The following is a 17942-nucleotide window of genomic DNA, read 5'->3' as shown; positions in this document are numbered from 1 at the left end:
AAAAGATGCCAAATGTGTCGGGATGTCGAACATAGTGTCGAAGTCTGAAATTTCAATGGAAACGCCATTGCATTTCTGGCGCCAAACTAGCAGCTTTGGGTTGGGCCCTCGTTGCAGCTAAACTATGGGCTATGCAGCCAAACCGCTTTACCTGGGCTCATATCTAGTGGGAAGGGACCTATATCTAAAATTCTGTCCAAAACAAGAAGTGGAAATGATTGTGGATTAAGTGTTTGGCTCTCAGACTTTCTACCAGTGAAAAAGGTTTGAAAAATAATAAGTACTATTATAATAAATAAATAAATAAACTAATACTGCCGTGGGCGAGTAAATTGCAGTATCTGAAGAAATGAATTTGCTAGATATTTGAAGAAGCACGCTTTGGATTTAATACTAACAATAGAAAAATGTTGAAATTAGACGTTCGCTTTGTACTTTTTTTTTCGAAGAAAAGCAAAGAAACAAGCTTGTACATTAAAATTAACGTACTATAGATGATAAAAATGCAAACAAAAAAAAAAAAAAAATTGCGGTTACTGCCCTATACCTGCCCACGACAGAAAGATCTTTTCTAGTAAACATTTCTGTTGCAGGTATTTTCGAGCTATGTTATTGTCACAGAATTATAATAATTTGAAGTACGTACACACATACACGTGCACACTCACAAACACACACACACACACACCTATACGTATTTCTATTAACACTAACGCATATGCTTAAGTTTATTTTAAAAAAAAAATAAGTTAACGTGATTTTTTGTATTGTATTTCAAATTGTTAAATTGAGTTACGAAAATAACTTTTTTCAAACTACAGTGTCTAAATCCAAATTAAACACAATTAAGCACATTTAAATGAAGTAATGCGTCGCCATTTGCTGTTTGCATGCTAATAATCGGACACTTTGTGCTGTACTTTAAACTCACTTTTTTTTTTCATTTATTCAAAGTGTTGGTACTTCTGGTGCAATATTTTTATTTCGTTCTTGTTTTCCATGTTTTGTTTCCATAGAAATATTGCGGTAATGTTCTCTCAGGTGGTTGGAGAATAATACCGCGATTTCCATGGTTATTCTACGTGATAATTTATGCCGACTACAATTTCCTAATGCTTTTCTTACGAAATAGACTTCTGTTTACGCTTTTTTTTGACAAAGAATAGAATCTCACCAAATGTTTTAGCGATAAGCCTCTAAATTTCGAGTCTTGAACTTTTTTTTTCTTTTAATAATGGGGCTGCGTATTGGTTTCTCACCATTTGCAAACTTAGTGCATTCCCCATGAGCTGGCGTCCATTCTTTCATGTGGCACCTCTATCGATGGATTACCTATACCACAGACTTTTGAGGTCCAGTTTCCCTATTTAGACTCTTCGATATAAAATTGCTCTAGGAATTTAATTTGTCCAAGAGTAATCAAGGTCCCATTTACATACGGACGCAAAAAATTTTCAGCACCTTGAAAACCAAAAGAACTCGCTGTGAACTAAGAAACTTTTGAAACTAAACTTTTGAAAACCCGATAGCCGAAATTCATTTTTCTTCTCCCTTATTGAGTTTGGCATTCGAGAAATTCGGGAAAATTCTCGAGTTTGAGAGTTTTAGTGACAGATGATTCAGAATCTTACCAAATTTCGGTCGCCTGTTGTAAGGATTTCAAAGAAATTTGGTTTCCAATCAGTATATTATGCTAGCTGGGAATCAATATTATATGCTGCAAGCCAACGGTAAACTTAAAAATTTTGAAAATCCCCGACTGAGTTACAACTGTAACTCGACGTTAAATCCCGGTTATCACAAATTTGCCATTTCAACTGCGCTTGCGCGCGGACTTTGCTAATTTCAAAACTCTTGCTAAATTAATTACAAACATTTTAAATTTGGTAATAAATATGAGATGGCAAGAGATAAAAATTAGAAATCACAAAGTTTTTTCTGATTTAGTTTTTAGGCCTCGGTAAAGATTGAATTTTGCGTCTTAATTATTAATGGATTCGGTGTTTGAATCGTCTGTCCTTTTTCAGGACCAAATTTTTAACCTCAGAAGAGCGTACTAGAATTTCAGCATCACTTCTAATACAGAGCCGAACCCTCAACCTAAATAAAAATGTATAATACTAAGCTGTTTACGCCTAACGTAAAATATCCGCAAAAGACGGATTTCTGTACTAATATTCCAATTATTTTTGAAGTACACAACGTGTTTTACACTTATGTTAAATAAATATTTCCAAACTAATAAATATTAAAGTGTCATTTTTCTCTTAAGATTATCAATTATTCATATCCGTAGTTTCATATAATATATCACGAAGTCGCTGTGAAAATATTCTAATCGCATTCATTAATTTGGTGGGACTCTCGCTCAGCTTAAATATAAACAAGCAACACGAAATCTTAAAACAGAAAGCCCAAAAAGCAAAGTCCGCGCGCAAGCGCAGCTGAAATGTCAAATTTGTGATAACCAGGATTTAACGTCAAGTGCAACTGTAGAATCAAGAGGGATTATTGAAACTCCTTTTAAAAGCCTTATATTATTAAAAGTCAATGTCAAGTATTTTATTTGCTATTAAATACAAACTGGCAACAGATAAAAATTTTAAATCATTGCTTTTAATTTCCTTGTCGGCCAACAATAAATTCAGTATCAATCGCGTGAATAAAGGCTTAGCCATTATTGAAATCTCCTTTTAAAAAACGTTATAATTCGAATTCTATGAAACATGGAAGTTCCAAACACATTCCACCACATGCAAAAAAAAATTCTCTTTATTTTGGTATTAAATTTTTAAAATTTTAACTATGTTTTCACTGCAAAAATCGCTGAAAATCTTTTAGAGGTTTTTAATTAATATTTTCGTTATAATGGGGTGGTTTCCTTCAGTCAAAAATACTATTTTTAGTCATCGAAATGGATAGAATGAGCACAAAAAAAAAAAAAAAAAAAAAAAAAAAAAAAATACATAGACACCCAGAAAATACTTTCATTTTCCCAACAGTTTTTTTTAATTAATTTTTTAAAATGGCCGATTTTTCAAACAAGGCGTGGTCTTTATGACGTCGCAAATGATGCAATTTGGCGCATCTTTCTGCTACGTCTCCACGTTATGATAATCAAGCAGCGAGTTAAAATTGTGCTCTACGCTTGCTACCAACCATATCGTTGCCAATACACGTGAGTAAAGATGCGAATTGAATATTTTGTTCTGTGAATGGCAACATTGAATGGCATTTCATCATTTGTGATGTCACACAACAGAAGTGTAAACAATGAAAGCGCGCCGATTTAAGTAATTTTTTTAAAATATTAAACTTAAATAAATTATTTTAAAAAATGGTCAGATCCTATGTTTTTAAGCATGCTCTTTCAGAAAAAAATACTTTTAAAATTTTGGAAACGATCCCATTCATGTCATCCAAAGATGCAACCTAAGCTAAGAACACTCTCGATCAACTCTCCTTTCGGAAAATGTTTTTTTTTTTTTTTTTTTTTTCAAAATCGGTCCATCCGTTTAGGCGCTAGAGTGCCACAGACAGACACGCAGATACACAGACACGTCAAACTTATAACCCTCTTCCATTGTGTATCGGGGGGTTAAAAAGAAAGTGACTATAATTCTGACCAAACGCCTTCATAGTCGAAAGTCTTCTTGGAGGAGATTTCGATAACCGAGTTTCTCGGTATTTCTATTCAGTTGTCCCTAAATCATTTGAAGCCAAATACTAAAAGCTAAATATATTTTTCCCTAATTGACATTGGCCGAACGGGACGAATAGTACCCAAAATTTGGCAACCACGCCGAAGTCTCAGTTAGCGCACTCCGAGCTTAACATTTTGCTCAGAACTCTGGCGCTTTCGACAAATGTTTGGCGTTAATGACTATCTTGCTATTCCTGTTGTTTTATAGTAACCCTATGCAAATGAATATTTCCTATTATTTGTTTATGTACGCAGATTTAATTATTTAAAAATTTTTCGCATTAAATGATAACAGATTAAAGGTGCTGAATTCCCAAAGCCTACTGCAACATTCGAAGAAGGGCTTTGATGCCAAGAATTTGACTCCAATGATTAAAAATCGCCGTGCTCCCAATTATCGAAAGTTTCCTGTAAAAGTAGTTACAGGTTATTAGGGTGGCTGCGATGGGGGTAATCGGGAAATACACGATCTTTATGCATTATCGTCAAACTTTTGGCACCAATGCATGCACTGAGAAATGTTTTTTTGAGCAATCACGATTGCTTATTGTTCTCACTTGACAGTTCTTGATGTTCCGGTTCCTTTTTCAGCTTGGACCAGGCCTGCAGCACCACCGTAAACCGGCGGCGGCGCGACTGGTCCTGAGCACTATCCCCCGGAATCCACTTTTGCTGGGCGGTGGCGTCCATGTCCTACACACGCATGCTCATACAGACTCCCCTACGCGCGCACGCCTTTACACACATACACACGTAAGCCTACGTGCACACACGTAAGCCTACACACACGCACACAACTATATACACGTAAGCACCCAGTAGGAGGGACGTGCTTGGGCGAAGGAGCCATTTCTAGAAACAATAACTCTAACCAGTAGAGTCTTGTCGCAACTCGTGGTTGCGAAAAACATAATTTGAATTCAAAGTTTCGGAATTCAAATTAGAGTTCTTTTTTTTTTTTTTTTTTTTTTGCGTAGTTAAACAAAGAGTACGGAAATATATATTCGCAGAGATACCATAAAGCAGCAGGGTTACCAAAATAAAATTTACACCAAAAATTTGACTCTTAAATTAAATTTAAGACTCGTTAATTTTCTTAGACTCATCATTTTTTAAATTCAAATGAAACATCAACTAATAATTTGATTGATGATTGATTTACATCATTGAATATGATATATTCATAAATTAAAGCTTCATTTGATTTTTTGTCACGTAAAGAATCGACTATGAACGAAAAATTTAAATATAAATTGGGTCATATCTTTCAGTGAATAATTAATTTTTGCTTTTGATTACTTTCTTTATTTTGCATGCATAATTTATTTTTCTTCTGGAAACGGAGACCTATATTATGATAACGGAGGTGTCGGTATTTATATCGGAGGTTGTACTATAAAAGAGATCTAGATGCAAACAATTAATCTCAAAAAATAAAGACAACGAAAGTTGGCAACGATTGGTTTGTTTGGTGTGATTAAATGTGATAAATGTTCATCTGATATTCAGTCATATGTTTTGAACGATTAATAAGTAACACGATAGATTAAGAAACTATTTTAAACCTTTTCCTAAAAAAAAAAAAACTGTGCTGCTTCCAGTTACGCTTGTCAGAACTACTCATGAAATTTTAAAAGTTTCTGCACTTCATGTGTTTTAATAGTATAAAAGGAGGTGAATTAGCCTTCAACTGAAAGCTAAGCAGATCTTTACTCTCTTTCTTTGAAGATCAAATTTAGATTCGCTTGAATTTCGCTGCCTAGCATGAATCACACTAAAAATGAATCGGCCTTTACCAAAGTACAGCAAGTTTATTGGGAAGCAAAACAAGCTTTTAACAAATCAGTCGGAAATAAGGAAGACAGCTGTATCATTTCAAGTGACAGAGATCTCGACACTCGTCTACAATTACTGCAATCCGCAGACAACCATTTCAATGATTTGGAGTTTGTGTTAAAAAACTACAGACATGCCCTGAAACATTTCATAGATACAAAAGAGAACTTAGGTACAGCTTTAATAGAATACGGCATAAAAGATTCAACCAAAGCAGGGAAGTTGATGTACGATTGCGGAAGGGCCCTGACTAGAAATGCTCAACGTTTGAGTTCGCTGAAGACGATAATAACTGAAGTGTTAAACGAAATCCAAACGTTCCATTTCAAAGCCACATCAGACGCTTTGGTGAGCGTAACGAAAATGGAAAAATGTCGAAGATCTTATAGGTCAGGACTCATGTGGATGAAGAACGAATCATCTGATCTAGATCCTGACGTGACGAAGAAGGTCAAGAAGTTTCGAAGAATACAAGAACACATTAAGAAGTTGAAAATGCAGTTCGATGCTGGGAAATTACAGACGATGCAAAAAATCGATCTATATTTGTTGTCTAGAAGCAATTTATTTTCTCAAGCTTTGGTTCCGTACCAAAGGAAATTTTGTAAAATAAATAAAAATGCTGTTGGTGTTATTGACTCTGTAATTCGTGACATTCCTTTGCATTTAGGTTATGATTTCCAGATTGCAAAAGAACTCAACATATATTCAAAGATGTCACTGAACCCTTTATATTTTGAGAATCATTCGAAGTTTTACGCAAAAAAATCCAACAAAAGTGAAAATAACAAGCAGAATTCGGAGCAATTAGATCACTTGTTATTGTTTGAATGTGAAAATTTAAGTAGTCTGGATGAGAATGAATTTTCGATTTTTGGCAGTAAAGATTCTTCTAACAAGAGTGCTGAATTTCAACTAATAGACTTAGATGAAGAGTATATACCTCTAGAACTAGCTTCATTAAAATCAAAAGCAACATCGAATTCTTCGGAAAAACAATCAAATTATAGCGAAGACATAAAATTGATTGATTTCAATGATCAGCATGTCGAAGATCACAGTAACTACGGTTTCGAGAGCACAAAGCCCGCTAAAAAACATGTAAACTATTTGGATATATTCGAAGGATCCCCTAAAGAACACGTGAACTGTTTAGATATATTAGATTCTTTTAGTGCTGAACCTTCTCAAGAGAAAACTGAACTAAGTTTTCGGGAGGTAATGAAAAAAATCGGTTCGTTAAGCGAAACTGCAAAACCGAAGGGTTACAATCACAGTCAGTATAAACTTCAGATGAATTGTGATGAAAACTTCACAGCTGCTTCCTGTGCTTCTCCATTTCCAGACTTAGCATCGCTTTTAAATGAGTTTGATCCTTTTTGTGACACGAAAACAAATTATGGCGCGGAAGAATCAGTTGCGAATCATCAATCTGCGTGTAGTTCAGTATGATTTTTTTAAATTTAATTTTCTTATTTATTTTCGATCTATTTTGGGCTTAAACTTCTCGGCTGTCAATATTAACTGAATGTTTACAACACTAAGAATCAGAAATAAAAAGACATGTATGCATAATGAATTTAATAAACTAGAAATTTTGAAAAAGTTTTCTATTCTTCCACTAATATTAAGATAATAAATTTGAATTTTTGAAATCTTGAACTCAAATCTTGTTTTCCGCAACCACAAATTGCGATAGGACCCTACCGTTGGGTTTCTAGTTTCTACAAAGATAATGGAATAGAAATGGACAAGAAATTTGCACCCGTCATATGATGACTGGTGATTTTGTAGAATAGGTAATGCGAATCATATCTATGAAAAAGAAATGGTGATTGGGATGCAGTAATAAAAGTAAAAATTTTATGGCTGATATGCACCAGTACACTGATCATAAAAACTATTTACAGCGTATAACGTTGTGTATTTTTATTTCTTATCATTCGTAAATAATGGGAATTAGTAGTATAGAAATTTTGTATTTAGATGAAGTTTTGCTGTTTAAGTTCATCTAGACAGGTATTTTTCTTTCTAATGAAAAAAAGGAATTTTATTTTTTTTTAACTTTTTTTTAAATAAAGTCTCCTTGAGGTAATCCCTGAAAAAAAAAAAGAAAAAAAGAATGAACTTAAACTGCAGACGATTTGTAACAATGACGATGAAAATTTCGCTCTCTAAAACAAATATTAAAAACATCATGGTAATCCAAAAAAATCAGAGCAACATCAACTTTGGTCAAGTGAAAATAAAAGCAATTCGTGATTGTTCAATAAGTAACTACAATACTATACAAGAAAACGATATTTTACCACGTGTTTCTTAAAAGCAAACAGACCTAAAAATACATATGAGATAATCATTTCATTTCAAAGAAATCACTGAGCAAAATGTAATTCTTTTTAGAGAAAGAAATTTTACTGAATGGACAATTTTTCATTATTAAAAGTTCGCTAGTCATTCACAGGTCATATTTGGATCTATGCATGAGTCATTCCACGTCAACTGACATAATTCTTCAAATCGTCCCCACTCGACCATCTCTGATTTGGATGAAATTTTACAGAGGCATAGAGATGCCTTTGAGACTAACCTATGCGAATTATCAGCTTCCCAGATTCAAAAAGCTTTGAAAAAAAAAAAAAAAAAAATGAGTTTGAAATTCTGTCTGTCGTAACGAATTGCCATGTTTAAGCTCAGATTACGGGAAATTTTATCCCACTGGAAGCCTGACATTTTAGGAGCTTAAAGTACTTTTGGTTGTCAAAACGCTCTAGTATTTTTATGAATTTAAGTTCATTAGCTTTTGTGTAGCACTATGCAAAGTCGCAAGAAAAACGCGGTGGAGAAGCTTTTTCCTGGATTTTAGAATGTCATAAATTCTGAACAAAAATGATTCAAAAGCTCGTACTTTGTAATTCTATTATCAATATACATGTTGTTAATGGGTTATAGTTGCAGAGCGTAAATATTGATTTTCTAAAAGCTATCGGCATCCAAAGTAGCAGTCAAATCGTCCACATGAAAAACCAGCCTATTTTTAATGCGCTGTAGCTCAAGTTTGTCCTCTTGCATTTTTTTTTCGTTGATACCATTAGAAAGAACAAATTTTTTTCCTATAAAAATAGTTCCCCCCCCTCCCCATGGTGTTCTTTCAGATGAGCGTAAAAAAAGGAGCTGGAAATACCATTTTTCGTTAGCGAGAAAATCTCGTTCTACAAAAAATAAAGATCGGTGAACGCCATGGAAACCACTAATAGAGATTTTGCAACTGTTCCTAGTCAGAAATGTGTTTTGTAATTCTATTTTTATAGGTTCTTTTGCAAATTAAGTATGATGAAAACAGAAAAATACCCTGTTCTGGAAGCATACAGATACATATAAGACTGAACAAGATAATGTTCTTTTTCTATCATATTTCACCCCCAGGGGACCCCATGGAATTAAATATTTTTTATGTGCAAAATATGACTAAGATATGAGTGAAAATATTTTTTTTAAAAAATACCACAAAAAAAAAAAAATCTTTATTTTAGTAGCTTATGTGTTCTGCAGCATATTACGTAGAACACCGAAATTTCAGTTTTTAGTGTCAAAACAAATGTTTGAAATTTTGTATTGGTTGTTTTAGGTTATGTATCAAAAGGCCACACATACATATACCACTTAAAGAAAGTACATATACCACTTTTAGAACCTACAGGTTTTTTTCAGAACCAAAAAATCTTCACTTTTGACTTAGATATAAGGAAGGCAAAATTCAACTAATTATAAATTTGTGGTACATCGACCCTATTTTTGGCCTAAATTTACTGGATTAAATGCGAAAGTAACTTAAACTTTGGACAAGGAAAAAGCAGAAATGAATTTTCTGGAGCAAGAGGTGTTGGTAATTTTAATTTGTCCAAGCGAGACATTTTTAGAAGTAGAGGAGGGAGAGGCTAAAAATTCCGCGGATTACTTGTTTTCTTTGAAATAGCTAAATGAAGAAAAGAGATAAATGTATTTTGTAAATGCCTGGTAAAATGGAATGTTGCAACGCGAATTAGCAGTCATATTAGATAGGCCAGTGGCGTCCGGAATATTAAAAGCTGAGACCGTGTGTCACTGATCTACTTTTGAAAAAAATTTCGTTTTGAACTTTTTGGTCTTTTCACGAAATTTAAATGATAGAGTTTAGTTCTTTGGTGTTTTAATGCAAATATCTATTGTGCATTCTAAAATATTGCGCTGAAATGATTTACGTTTCGTCATCAAACCTAAAATTTACTTTTTCAAGGACTTGTGCTTGTGGAGCTAGTTGTTCCTTCTTTACGGGGCAAGTTGTTCCGAGGAACAACTAGCCCCAAGAAACTCCTTGCCCCTATTTATCTATAGCAGCAGTGCAGTAAATAAAAACACATATAAATAAATTTATATGTATATACTCGTTACGTTGATGAAGTTGACAATTTTATTTATCTTGGGGCATAAGTTTCATCTGAGGGAGGTACAAATAATGATATATTAAAAGGAATTAAAAAAGCTCAATCCACCTTTAAATCTTTATATAAAATATGGAGATCTAACAACATACACACAAAACTCAAAATACAAATTTTCAATTCAACAGTTAGACCAGTCCTACTCTATGGCAGCAATACATGGAAGCTAACTAGACAGCAAGAAAAAGTGCTTGATGCTTTTCAAACTAAAAGCCTGAGAAAAATATTAAACATATATTGGACGAATAAAATATCGAATTCAGACCTGTACAAACGTACAAATTGCAAGCCGATAACCACACTGATAAAAAAGCACAGACGGTCATGGATAGGACATGTTCTCAGAATGCAGACAATAGACCCTACAAGAACTGCTCTCATGTGGACCCCTGATGGCAAGAGGAAGCGCGGGCGTCCAAAACTAACCTGGCGTCAGATGGATATACAATAAAGAAATGCCTTTGGTTGGCCAAGCTAGTGGAGTGCCAGGGAGGCGACATTAAACCGGTTAGGATGGAATGCCACGCTAGCGCCACTAGGCGTTAAGAGAATCAAGTCAAGTCAATATTAGTTACTGTAAAATATAGAAATCGGAGAATGTCAACTCTCACCGGTGATTCATCGGAAATATTTCGTTGTTTACTTATAGACAGATAGAAAAATGAAATTTTTGAAGATCAAAATGCGAATCAAACTATCTTTCGTACTTTCATATGAAAGTATGAAATTTGCGAAATTTGTTGTTCTAAAGTCTGATTACACCGCCTGGCGGTGGTTTGAGAAAATAATCAGAGAGGTAAAGCAGTTCAATGTTGCTCAGAGAAGACAGATATCTTATTAAACAGATCATATCTTACGCGAGTGGATCCGTCTAGGCTTTACCTGTTTAGCCGTCATTAGCCAGAAACTGTAGCTTCTCCTTTGTGAGTTTAGCCTCCTGGTCAAACTTGTGCAGGACTTTCATTATTGGAGGTGTAAATTAAAAAGGCAAGCAATCTTCCTCTTCGTAATCCAGAGAAAGGTAGTTGCAACAGTCGCTGAAAATGGTAGTTAGAATATCATGCATGTTCAATAAACTCCTGGTTACCCGCGGAATAGGGTGCCACTGTAACCACGGATAAGCAAATTTCGCGGATATTTGTTTGATGTTGCACAATAGGTAAGAAAAACAACACTAGTACCTATATACAAGAGCAAATGAAAATCAAGAACACTGACATACATTCAGACTTACAAAACGATGCTAGAGGCAAACAATTAAACTATTAAGACTAAAAGTGACAATTGTACTATGTAGAAAATGTACGTAAATGCAAAAAAAAAAAAAAAAAAAAAAAAAATGCTCATTACTGCAAACGGAACACAGAAAATCCTGCAAAACGATCAACCAGATCAAATTAACTTAGGTTACACCAAAAACGTGTAAATCAGGAGAATTTTCTCTAGCAAAACTGGCTCGGTCACTCGTTTACAGGCATATGGAGTTTGGATTGGGAGTTCATTGTTATCATTTGCACTAACCTCTTTTATGGATCGTCTGCGAAGTATCGTATCAGTTATAATCGAAGATGGTTTTCTGTTATGGTTGCAGACTGAACTAGTTGTCGTAGCTTATTAGCTACAGAAGCTGTTAAATATTTTATTTCATTTTACTGCATTATTCTATTCCTACTATATTTTACTATTTTAATATATTATAATATTACTATACTTATTAAGTGTGCCTTAATATATGTATTTGTACTTAAAGTGTAATAATTCAACCTTTAAGTACAAATTTTAAATGATAAAATGTAAAATAAGTTAATTTATTTTTAAGTTTAAGAAAAAAATTTGATTATTCGGACGATATTGATTATTAATCTTTACATAAACAATTGTTTTTTTTTTATCAACAATTATTTTTTTTATCACAAATTAGACCTTCAACAAATACTTGTCTCGAAACAATGTTCACCTCGAAGTCATCATCGTTTAACGTCGTCGTGTTGATATCGGAACAACTTGCCCCACCTGCGGAACAACTAGTCCCAAGAAGGGGCAAGTTGTTCCTTCTCGACTTTTGGTACTATAAAATTAATTATTAAAAAAACTTACAAAATGCTAAAAAAAAAAGTTGTTACATCACAGGAGCATATATTACTCTATTTTAATCTCAGAATAATAATTCTAAAACAACGTTTTCATAACAAATTTTGAGCTTGTTTAAAAAACGGAACTTCTAGCCCCGCTCTCCCCTACTTTGAACTAAGTGCATTTTTTTTTCAGTCTAGTTAATCGAAATTGAAAAGAAAAATCCTCGCAGTTGATAGAAACATGATTGATGAAATTAGCATACAAATATTAAAGAAATTTCTTCACTGAATCGTGGGCTTAGAACAGTGGTGCCCAACGTTTTCCAAGTCGCGACCCCTTTTTCACCAACGAAACAACCCGTGACCCCCTATGTGTCTCCCATATCTATACCAGGAGTTTACTGTATATATATATATATATATATATATATATATATATATATATATATATATATATATATATATATATATATATATATAAATATATATATATATATATATATATATATATATATATATATATATATATATATATATATATATATATATATACTAGCATTCCCGTACCCGGCATTGCTCGGGTAATGGAATTAGCTGGAGTTAACAGTGCTTGGTGCACCTAGTTTCGAAAATCCCCTGTAATAATAATTACTTATCTTAAAATATAAAAATCTTCTGTGCGGACGTTTGTCACCATAAGGCTTTTAAACGGCTGGACCAATTTTGATCAAATTTTTTGTGTGCAAGCATGGTTTCGAAGCGCGATGGATCGAATCGGAAACGTTTTTGTTAATTAATTAATTAATTAATTTAAACATTGGACGGTTATACATCCCAAATGATTAATATTTATTTTAACCTATTGTTGAGCGAGAACTGAAATAAATATTTAACCTGTTGACAAAGGACAATAAGAAAGCCAGTTCTGCTTTTTGTAATGAAATTTCTTACTGTGATATGTCAATTGAGAATAGATAAAACGTAGAGAGAGAATGAATCCTTCCATTTCTTAAAAGCAACGATTTTAGGTTCCGTGATATATTTTAAAGTAAAGTACTGGAAGGTTCACGCAAAACGTGTGTTCTGTCGTCGTAGTTGAACCATGTGACCGGATCGGTGCTTTAGATTTTCCAAACCAAATGATCAGAAAGTACCGTCCGTACTTGGCAACATTTGTTTCTCGGCTGAAATCCATCTGAGTTTTGGCACCAATGTCAAGAATACGTTAAGGATTATCTAACTAATCAGTACATTATTAAAGGAAAAGATGATAGAATTTAAAGACGAAACAAATTTTATTTTCGTCCAGATAAATTACAATAGGGTAGTTCTGTACACGAAAGATCAGTGCAGTGGGAGATCTTTATCTTTGGTGGAAAGAACAAATTAGGCAATATATGAAGTTTAAAAAGTTTTCGATCAAAAGATCGGAGCGCTAATCGGTCGGAGTTGGCTGCGCTCTCTGATCGGCTGGATTACAGTAACGTGGTGGCTTGGCGACTTTGGCTGTAAACAATAGAGTTGTGTGATCATTTGTTTACATTTTAAAGCTACTGTTAATGTAATTTATTGCATATTTTGTTTATTTGGCGAATGATTTCCAATTGCAAAGAGTTGCTTTTCGTTTTTAAAGAGTTTTTAGTCATTTTAGTTGAAGAAAGCGTTTATTTTACATCGTTATGAGGGGGGGGGGGGAGAGATGAGTGATTTTCGCTTATTCAGAGAACTGTTTTTACCTTTATCATTTTTTTAAACGATATCTTTTTTATTGTTTTATTCTTTTTCATATGGGAATGTTGCAACAGGATTTCCCGTTTGTTCTAGATGGGTAGTTAGTTTTTTACACTTAAAATATCTGAGGACGCTTTTTATCCTTTGAGTATGGCTGAAAGAAAAAACCATCAAGTACGGGAGAAAAAATAGTTAATAAAACAACTGCTCACTGGGCATTAGATAAATCAAGTCGTAATAAATATACGCATTCTGACACCAAACAGCTTAAAACCTTTTCTTTTTACTTATTTTTTTCAACAAAACAGTTCAAACACTTGATAGTTTATTGAAATTTTTTTACTTTTCAATTTACAAAGTTTGAACAGAACAACGTCTGTCGGGTCCTCTAGTTACCTATAATTTTTCCTAATTTGGGGAGGATCCCGGGGACCCTGAACTCCTTATATATATATGCCCTTGTCCTTAACCGATCTTTAACTGTTATTAACGATCCTTTTAAAGTATTGATTATCTTTGCAAACACAGGTCATCCACATTTTATTGTTATACCTATGTTTAAGATAGAACTTCTTTGTATACAACATTTTTAGTTTTTTTTTTCTGGTGCTAAAATTATTAAACTGCTTGATGAACTGGCTTTGGAGCAAGCTGCATAACACTGGTCGTGTGAAAAAAAGTCTTCTCTTAAATGGATCCCTGCTACTTTTAATGTCTGTCCTTGTGACTTATTAATGGTTATTGCAAAGCAAACTTTAACAGGAAACTGCAGTCTTCTAAAATTCAAAAGGATATTCCGGCTGTGATGATGTTCTTAAAAACTTCGTTTCTAGTTTTGAAAAAAACGAAAGCAATAGACAGAAACATTATGATTTGACTTGAGAAAAGCCTCGAAGAATCACGTGAGAAACAAAAACAATATCAAATTTATAGTTCGCTATCGACCAAAAGTTGAGATGAAGTATTGAATAATGATTTGAATGGAGGAAAGCCTTCGAAAATAAGGAATTTGAATTTCAATGACAGCTTTTAATTTCGCAGAAATTAATGGGTTTTAATCAATTTTTCTCCCGAACTAATTGAGATTTCGAAAAATCCTTTCTTAGTGGTTACTTTCGTAATCATGCGGACATGCCTGCCAAATTTCAAGTCTGAAGCTTCAGCGGTTTCGGCTGTGCGTTGATATATATATATGTATATATATCTTAATATATAAAAATCAATGTCCTGAGATAACATATATATATACACTAGCATTCCCGTACCCGGCATTGCTCGGGTAATGGAATTAGCAGGGGTTAACAGTGCTTGGTGCACCTAGTTTCGAAAATCCCCTATAATAATTACTTATTACCAATAACTTTTTCTAATTTGGGGAGGATCCCGTGGCCCCTGAACTCCTTACATATATGCCTTTGTCCTTAACCGATCTTTAAACTGTTATTAACGATCCTTTTAAAGTATTGATTATCTTTGCAAACACAGGCCATCCACATTTTTATTGATATACCTATGTTTAAGCAAGAACATTCTTTGTATACAACATTTTTAGTTTTTTTTTTCTGGTGCTAAAATTATTAAGCTGCTTGATGAACTGACTTTGGAGAAAGCTACATAACATTGGCCATGTGAAAAAAAAGTCTTCTCTTAAATTGGTCCCAGCTACTTTTAATGTCTGTCCTTGTGATTTATTAATGGTTATTGCAAAGCAAACTTTAACAGGAAACTGTACTCTTCTAAAGTTCAAAAGGATAGTTCGCCTGTGATGATGTTCTTAAAAACTTCGTTTCTAGTTTTGAAGAAATGAAAGCAATAGACAGAAACATTATGATTTGACTTGAGAAAAGCCTCGAAGAACCACGTGAGAAACAAAAACAATATCAAATTTATAGTTCGCTATCGACCAAAAGTTGAGATGAAGTACTGAATTAATGATTTGAATGGAGGAAAGCCTTCGAAAATAAGGGATTTGAATTCAATGACAGGTTTTAATTTCTCAGAAATTAAGAGGTTTTAATTAATTTCTCCCGATCTAATTGAGATTTCGAAAAAAATCCTTTCTTAGTGGTTATTTTCGTAATCATGCGGACATGCCTGCCAAATTTCAAGTCTGAAGCTTTCAGCGGTTTCGGCTGTGCGTTGATATATATATATATGTATATATATATGTATATATATTATCTCAGGACATTGATTTTTATATATTAAGATATATATATATATATATATATATATATATATATATATATATATATCAGGTTACTCTGGCATGAGAGATAGGGGAGGAAGTTGCTGCAACCCCCATTGCTCTACTCCTGAATTTGTCATTGCGCTCAAGTTCGACCGCTACTCTAAAATGAAGCTACTTTTTCTCCCATGTATTTTTAATTTTTAAACTATGCAATGGTATATTTTTAGATGTAGGGATAGTGTCGCGACCCCCTAAAAATGGCTTCACGACCCCCCTTGGGGGTCGCACACACAGGTTGGGAACAACTGGCTTAGAGCAAAGAATAATAACCAATTTTTGTGGGCTAAGAAATGATAATTTAGAACAGTATAATTACTTTTGAAATGGAATTACTTAAAAAAAAAAAAAAAAAGGAATTGACACATATTTACCCCATGTGTGACCCATAATTGCCCCGATCCGGGGAAATTCTTGGTCGCTTATTTAAATTTAAATTTAATAAATAATAAAGCAATTTTAGGTAAAGGAATTATTTGAATAATTTCTAATTTGTGTAAGCCTACTCCATTGCCAAATGAAATCCTTTTATCAGGATATTTTACTTTTAATACTTAATTCAGGATATTATATACTTTAGAAAATATTAAGATGTCTAGGTATTTTGACCCATAATTCCTTAAGTATAGAAACATACAATTAGAGAGTAATGCTTTTTGTTAAGGAAACAAAAGACCTAATTAAATTTTCAAAAACACCGGTAGAATTTATTCCAGCGAAGAATTCTTCTATACATCTCATGAGTGTTTTCACTCATGAGTGTTACTTTTAAAAGGTAACATTGATGAGAAGGGAGTAACGTTCGTTCATGATAAAAGAGACCCAAAAGTAATGAGTAGAACCATAGCTATGGATATTGTATTACCTTTAACACATACCCTTATCAAAGAGACATATTTTTTTCACATATAGACATACATAAATTCACATTTATTAAAAAATTGAAAAGTAAACACTGATGCAATGCTAATGTTTGCAAAAATGAAATTTGGGTGCGTTGTTTAAGAAAAATCTTTAACTCTTAACATATGGTATTCAAATAACTACATATTTTAGGAGAATTAAAGCCCAAACTCTACAATAAATTATTTCATGAGTTTATCTCTCATGAGGGTTACCGTCTCTCATAAGGGTCATTATAGCTAAAATTCAGCATTTTTATTAGTAAACTTTTTTGTTAATTTTTAAAAATGGATTTCAATATTGAAGTTTTTTTTTAGCTATTCATGGTAATTGCAACGAAAACATTTAATGCTGAATTTAATGTTTTTATCGTAAACTTTACTCTTTCTTTAGGAAACAAAGTAAATCTCATGAGAAAATTCTTTACAGATACTGAAAATTTCTTGAATAATTTTTTTCACCCCATTTTGACTTATTACGGAGTATTTAAGTACGGAGTTAAAACTAAATAGTTAGATTATTTATTGTTCGAAAAGAAATTACATAATTTTTTTTATAAAGGAAACACTCATGAGAAAAACGGGTGACTTACCAAGAAGTTTTTTTTAAATTTCTAAAATCTAAGCAAATTAACTCACAAATAATCCTCTGGTTAGAAGTTAGAAAGCTATAAATTTTAAAGAATTTGAACCTAGGAACATTTTAATGTTTGTAACGACAAAAATTTTCAAATTGTGTCGAACCTAATATGTCAATTGCATTTGAAAATCACGCACATGCAATACTGTAAAATATTTTTAATTTTTTCTTTATTTTCAGTAAGTAATAATAAGAGTTAATTTTTGTTTAATTTTGTTAAAAACTTAAATTGCGTATTGTAACGTTATGTAATTGTATGTTATGTCCTTTTGTGTACGCAACTTTATATTGTATTTAATGTCACAAACCCATTTTCCTAAACGGTA

General features: G+C 33.0%; 1 protein-coding gene across 1 annotated transcript in view; it reads left to right on the top strand.

The window, feature by feature from the left end:
- The window catches only part of LOC129222176 (5'-3' exonuclease PLD3-like), a 77495-nt gene that overhangs the window by 28110 nt on the left and 31443 nt on the right, over nt 1-17942 (top strand). The window lies entirely within an intron of this gene.

The sequence above is a fragment of the Uloborus diversus genome, chromosome 5 (assembly GCF_026930045.1).
Source record: "Uloborus diversus isolate 005 chromosome 5, Udiv.v.3.1, whole genome shotgun sequence".
Classification (NCBI taxonomy): Eukaryota; Metazoa; Arthropoda; class Arachnida; order Araneae; family Uloboridae; genus Uloborus; species Uloborus diversus.
Note: the sequence above shows the minus strand (reverse complement) of the source record. Positions and strands in the feature narration are given on the sequence as shown.